The sequence below is a fragment of the Microtus pennsylvanicus genome, chromosome 20, assembly GCF_037038515.1.
Source record: "Microtus pennsylvanicus isolate mMicPen1 chromosome 20, mMicPen1.hap1, whole genome shotgun sequence".
Lineage (NCBI taxonomy): Eukaryota > Metazoa > Chordata > Mammalia > Rodentia > Cricetidae > Microtus > Microtus pennsylvanicus.
In genome coordinates this window covers 35054398-35061158 of record NC_134598.1, presented here as the reverse complement: position 1 = coordinate 35061158, position 6761 = coordinate 35054398, and the positions used below count along the sequence as shown (strand labels likewise).

General features: G+C 46.1%; 1 pseudogene; it reads left to right on the top strand.

Moving 5' to 3' along the window:
* Positions 1-4065: 4065 nt before the first annotated feature.
* LOC142838706 (tubulin alpha-1B chain-like) lies at positions 4066-5867 on the top strand (annotated as a pseudogene).
* The last annotated feature ends 894 nt before the right edge of the window (positions 5868-6761 follow it).

Genomic DNA, 6761 nt, shown 5'->3' with positions numbered 1-6761 from the left:
CCACTGAGAGGCCTCTATCGACTCTTATCCTAAACAACCCCGACTTCCTGTCTGCCTGTAACTCCCTCCGTCCTTACTCCTGCATCCATTAGGAAACTCAGACCCCTTGGGTTTCACTTTCTGCCTCCAAGGTAGTTTTTCAGAAAAAAAAATATGATTTCTTCTATGGAAAAATATATAAGAATTTGAATCCAATTAATTTATGGAATTGACAAGACTTCCTTCTATAGTCCAGGCTGGTCTTGAACTAGGTTGCTCTCAAACTTACAGTATCCTTGCCTCAACTTTCCTAGAGCCAGGGATACAAGTGATCTTTCATTTGTTTGTTTGCTTGTTTGGGTAATTGTTGGTTAGTTAGTCGATGGTCTATTTTTGAGACAAGGTTTCACTATGTAGTCTTGCTTGGCCTGGAACTCACTATGTAGACCGGGCTGGTCTTGAACTCATAGAGATCTGTCTGTCTCTGAAGAGCAGGGGTTAAAGGTGTGTGCCAGCACATCCAACACTGCTTTTCATTCTTAAACGGAAGGCTGAGAATGAGACTGTGGCTCTTACAACAATCACAGACCTCTTGTTTTGAAATTACATGATTTTTCCCTTTTTTTCTTGTATGCTGAATTTGGGGACACATCTTTCATCTTCTGATCAGCATCTACTAAAATAAAGCTACCCCCAAATAATTTTAGGTTCCCTGATTCACTGCCTTAGAAACGTAGCTTGAGACTTAGGAGAAAAACACAAAACACTAAATGATGTTACAAATGTAACTTAAATCTAAGCTCAATAAATAAAAGACAGGCAGCCTGGATTCATCCAGCTCTTGAAGACAGCTTGGACGACTTTACCACAGAACAAAGTCAATACTGGTGTGTCATTTTGGTAGAAAGAACACTGGATCCAAGCTAATTACGTGACCTTGAACAAGCTACTTAACATCAGGACCTCAGGTTCCTGGGGGACATTCTCCTTTCCCTGATTAACTCCAAGGACTACTTAGAGGATAAAATGAGATCATGTACAAGAAAACACTTCTTGGAGGAGGGAAAGACAAATAGCTCTCTGCAAGGGATAGGTATTATTTCAAAGTCCTGCTTGGGTCTGGGAAATATCAATCTTCTGCATGTTACCAGCCCGCTAGAGAGGTAGCCTGTGGAGTTTTTCAAGAAGCCTGCAGCATCCAAGTTAGGCAGCTCATTGCTCAGACCGAAGAGCCAGAGAGGGGAATTCTTGATCAGCATCTGCTTGTGATTAAGACTCAGAGGCTTGAGCCTGAACTTCGCGAGGGCAGCGCTAGCTACAGAATTCTTCATAGCAGCAGATCCCATCCTTTTAAAGTGGATATGCAAGGTAAACATGAAACTACCATTCTGCAGTTTCAAGACACAGAGAGGGGGGAGAGAAAGGAGAAGAGGAGAGAGACACAACAGGCAGAAGCCAGCATGAAGGAGAAGTCCCTACACAACAACCACTACATTAAGCTCACAAGAGCTTGCCTGTGCTCTGCTAACTGCAAAACAAAGCTGCAGAGTGGGCCTCCCTGGCTCCCATTCTTAACATGTTCCTCCTTTTAAAGTTCAAGTTTGGTCAGTTTGGATCCCTGGCATTATATATATATATATATATATATATATATATATATATATATATATATAAAACAAAACAAAACAAACTTTACCAAAATTCACTATTCGCTTGATCTGTGCCAAGGATCTGACCATAGGCAAAGTAAACGTGTTTCTTCTAACTGTGAAGTCATCTTGGACCTTGAGCACAGACTGAAGATCTGTGCCAGACTGAAGAACAGCAACCTGGAGGTGTCCAAGTGGGTTAGATGAGCAAGGAGTTCTGAGAAAGGCTGGAGAGGAGCTGGGACAAGACTGGGGGGTCTCCGTAGGCTGTTTCATGAGAATGTGCAATTTCCATCGTACAGGGGGAGCTCAACTTGTCCTTGGAGTAAAAAGCCTTAGGGAACGTCTGTTTAAAAAATATAAAAGGCAGCCGGACTCGACACCGAAGGTAGGTCAGACTTTGCTAAGCAGTCTATAAATCTCATCTGAAGGTACATGGGTGAAAAAACATAATGTCCTGCACCAGGAGAAAAGCCTGGGTTTTATGGGGAACATTCAGAGGCTATCCAAAGAGTCGGCTATGGGAACAGGCTGGCTGAGTTAAGCTCCATCCTTCTAGAAGCACGAGAATCAAATGTAGGGAGACCTGTGACTGTGTTCAAAGCCATGGAGTGAATGGCAAAAATAGAAGCAAAACTTTCTGTAAGATAGAGAGATTTGAGAACAACCTTATACAAGAGTGCTGCTCCAGTTGGCAGAACGCTGGGCCTGTGCAACCAGCCTCTGGCCAAAGGAAAAACTTTGGGCATTTCTGTTTGGTTAGATGAGCAATTGCATTCCATTAGAAAATAACCACCTTGTAAAAAAAAAAATCACCACGAGCCATTCCATCTAGCTTCCAGAAACTAGCTCTTTGGGGAATCCAATAGACAACGAATATAACGGCCGTGAAAAGGACTTAGTAAGGAACTAAGTTCTAGGTCCCAACTTTGCCAGGTCCACGCTATGGTGGGATTTTACAGGGGACATTTATCTTATGGAAGCCTGCAAGTTATAAATGGGGAGCAAGAAAGATGATCTCTAGGGTCTCTTCCAGTTGTAGCAGAGTCTACTATTTCAGTTAAGCATTGAAAATAACTGAAGCAGTCTGGAAGGCTATACATCAGAACGTTACCAGAGGGTCCCTCCAGGGAGGAGGACTTGGGCTGGGGCTTGCACAATTGGAAAGAAAACCATCAGAGAACATTTCCAGTAAGGAAAAATACAGAGGGAGAAGCAATTTTTTTTTTTAAATGAACCATTAAGCCAGGAAAAGTTCCAGTAAGATATAAAATAATAAAGTATAGAAGTTCAGATATCAAAAGGCTGCTTGTAGTTGGAGTCAATGGAGGGTTTTGGAGGAGCCAGCGACGGTGATCTGGCTTCCTTAGTTTTGCTATTGCCCGGTTGGGCAGCCCAGGGCAGAACCATGAGAAAGTATTCCATTCCATCTAAATCCTGACCCTTCGGGGACCCACCCTCCTTGCCCAGTGTCAGAGGAGTGGAAGTGTGGCTGCCCAGAGACCCATCTCTTAACTCCCCGAGTAGTACATAATCTGGTTTTCTGGTCCTACGTCACGGAAGGCTCTGCACTCACTGTGCTGTTCTCCCTGGCGATTCCGGCATTGCCGGTGCCGCTTTCTGTTTCGCCTTGGCTCTCCTCTGCCATCGCCAGCTCCTAGGGCTGCAGATTAGTCATCTGAGCTGTTGTAAAATTCAGGGGAGCCTACTCAGTTGACCAGGTGCTCACTCTACAAGCGTGAGGACCTGGACTCGGTCCCCAGAACCCATGTGTAAAAACAAAATCAGAGCGTGTTGGTCCATACCCCCAGCACTGGGGAAGCTGAAACAGAGGGGTCTCCTGGTCTTGCTGGCCAGCCAGGTTGGCATAAGTGAGTGCTGGGGCAATGAGGAACCCTATTTCCAAAAACAGGGTGGATGGAGACTCTGCTTCCAGGAGTTTTTCATAATTATCAGTGACCCTGTCAACTGAACCTCCAAACTTGTCCTTTATTTCTGGGGGAAGGCCCAGCTGAGGCTGTATGGATAATGGGTTTTCCAGTCGGTTGCCCTTCAGATCACTGTCACAGATTGTCAGAGTTCCAATGAAAAGTGCGAAGCCTAGGTTGATCATTGACCAAGGAGGTCGCAGTAAGTTCACTATTGGAGGAGCCAAGGGAAATTCTGACATTTTAAAGAAAAAGTGGAATAAACACTGGGAATCCAACACTGCAGCACCCTGTTGAAGCTACAACATTGTATTTGCAGCATAAATAACATGTCCAGTGTCTACTTCCAGACTCAAAGTATGGTTCTCACTTTCTTTGTCCAAACTCTCACTTCTACCGTCTAAAACACACAGACTGGAAAGAAATTAAAGTCTCAGGAACCAAAAGAATAAAAAAATCAGCCTCACCGCGTTACTTATCTCGACTCTTAGCTATCAGGAACTACGGTAACCAGGGCCAGGTGTCTGCTCGGTCACCCTCACCTTCTAATCCATAGCTACCATGCATGAGTGCATCTCCATCCACGTTGGCCAGGCTCATGTCCAGATCAGCAATGCCTGCTGGGAACTCTACTGCCTGGAACATGGCAGCCAGCCTGACGGCCAGATGCCAAGTGACAAGACCATTGGGGGAGGAGACGACTCCTTCAGCACCTTCTTCAGTGAGACAGGCGCTGGCTAGCATGTGCCCCTGGCAGTGTTTGTAGACCTGGAACCCACGATTATTGATACAGTCTGCACTGGTACCTACCGCCAGCTCTTCCACCCTGAGCAGCTCATCACAGGCAAGAAAGATGCTGCCAGTAACTATGCCTGTGGCCACTACATCAATGGCAAGGAGATCATTGACCTTGTCTTGGACAGAGTTCACAAACTGGCTGACCGGTGCACAGGTCTTCAGGGCTTCCTGGTTTTCCACAGCTTTGGTGGGGGCACTGGCTCTGGGTTCACCTCCCTGCTGCTGGAGTGGTTCTGTTGAGTTCTCCATCTACCCAGCCCCCCAGGTTTCCACCGCTGTGGTTGAGCCCTACAATTTCATCCTCACCACCCACACCACCCTGCCTGGAGCACTTTGTGCCTTAATGGTAGACAACGGGGCCATCTATGACATCTGTTGTAGAAACCTTGATATTGAGTGCCCCACTTACACTAACCTTGTTGACAGAGGTTTCCTGTCCTGCCTGATCCTGCAGCTGTTCAATCCCAAAGAGAGGGGTCTACATTAATCATAAACTGGTTGGCCTAGTAGCTCAGGCTTCTTATTAATTAATTCTTACATATTATATTAACCCATTATTCTTGTCTGTGTTAGCCACGTGGTTTGGTACCTCTTTCAGCAAGGCAGTCACATCTTGCTTGCTCTGTGTCTGGCTTCCTCTGTGTCTGGGTGGCAACTGCAGACTGAAACTTTCTGCTTCCCAGAATTCTCATTGTCCCACCTCTACTTCCTGCCTGGTCACCCCACCTATACTTCCTGCCTGCCTACTGGCCAATCAGCATTTATTTAAAATACAAGTGACAGGGTACAGACCATTGTCCCACAGCATAACCTTAACCGCCTTATTAGCCAGATTGTGTCTTCCATCACTGCTTCCCTCAGATTTGATGGAGCCCTGAATGTTGATCTGACAGAATTCTGGACCAACCTGGTGCCCTACGCTCACATCCAATTCCTTCTGGCCACATATGTCCCTGTCATCTCTGCTGAGAAAGCCTACCATGAGCTTTGAGCCAGCCAACCAGATGGTGAAATGTGACCCTCGCCATGGTAAATACATGGCTTGCTGCCTGCTGTACCATGGTGATGTGGTTCCCAAAGATGTCAGTGCTGCCATTGCCCCATCAAGACCAAGCACAGCATCCAGTTTGTGGACTGGTGCCCCACTGGCTTCAAGGTTGGCATTAATTACCAGCCTCCCATTGTGGTACCTGGTGGAGACCTGGCCAAGGTCCAGAGAGCTGTGTGCATGCTGAGCAACACCACAGCCATCGCTAAGGCCTGGGCTCGCCTAGATCACAAGTCTGATCTGATGTATGCCAAGCGTGCCTTTGTGCAATGGTATGTGGGTGAGGGCATGGAGGAGGGGGAGTTCTCTGAGGCCTGTGAAGACATGACTGCCCTGGAGAAGGATTATGAGGAGGTTGATGTGGATTCTGTTGAAGGAGAGGGTGAGGAAGAAGGAGAGTAATACTGATCTGTTCTTCCAGCCCCTGGATCATGTCAAACTCCCAGAACTTCAGCTTCACCATTAGCTGACGATCATTGATGCTTCATGTTAACATCACTCTATGATCATGTGTTTTCCATGTGTCCCTGTATGGTTTATTTCCATGATGTCTCAAAGTAAAAGCTTTAAGAAAAAAAAAGAATAAAGTGTCAAGCATAGTCACACACAACTGTAATTCCAGTCGGAGAGGTGAGGCAGGAAAATGGGAACCTTGAGGCCCTCCTGGGTTACAGAGAAAGACCTTGTATTAAGAACTAAATAAAGAAGTACAGGAACACGCAGACAAACTAAACAAGGAAATGTTCAGATTAACAAGATCAGCCAGGACCTGGGCAGGAGCCGTGGTTTTGCTAAATTGGAAGGATAAAGAGTGAAGATAAGCACAGGAATGTGAAACATCCTCTTGCTTCCCTGGTACGTGAGTGCTGATCTTAAATCAGTCCCTGCCAGACTTTAGTTCTTATCTTTTGGTTAAGGAATTACGATTACCCCACAAATATTATGTGGGTGCAGGAGCGTGGTAATACAACCGAGTAAGCTTTTATGACATTTTTCAAATGAACAATTTTCACGCTCTACACACACACACACACACACACCACCCCCCGTATTCCCACTTCCACTCACCCCATCCCCAACACCCCCCACACACCCCAACACCCCCTACACACACCCACACATGCCTACACACACACACACCCTCCTGCACACACACCACACATACCACACACACGCACCACACACGTGCACCCCACATTTAAAACACAAAAAAATCTTCACACCCCAACACCCCCCACCCACTCATACATCCGCCCACACACACCACACACACACCACACACCACACATTTAAAACAGACACAAAAACATCTTATAAACAAAATAAAAGACCTAGATAGAGAAGACTTCTGGACGTTTT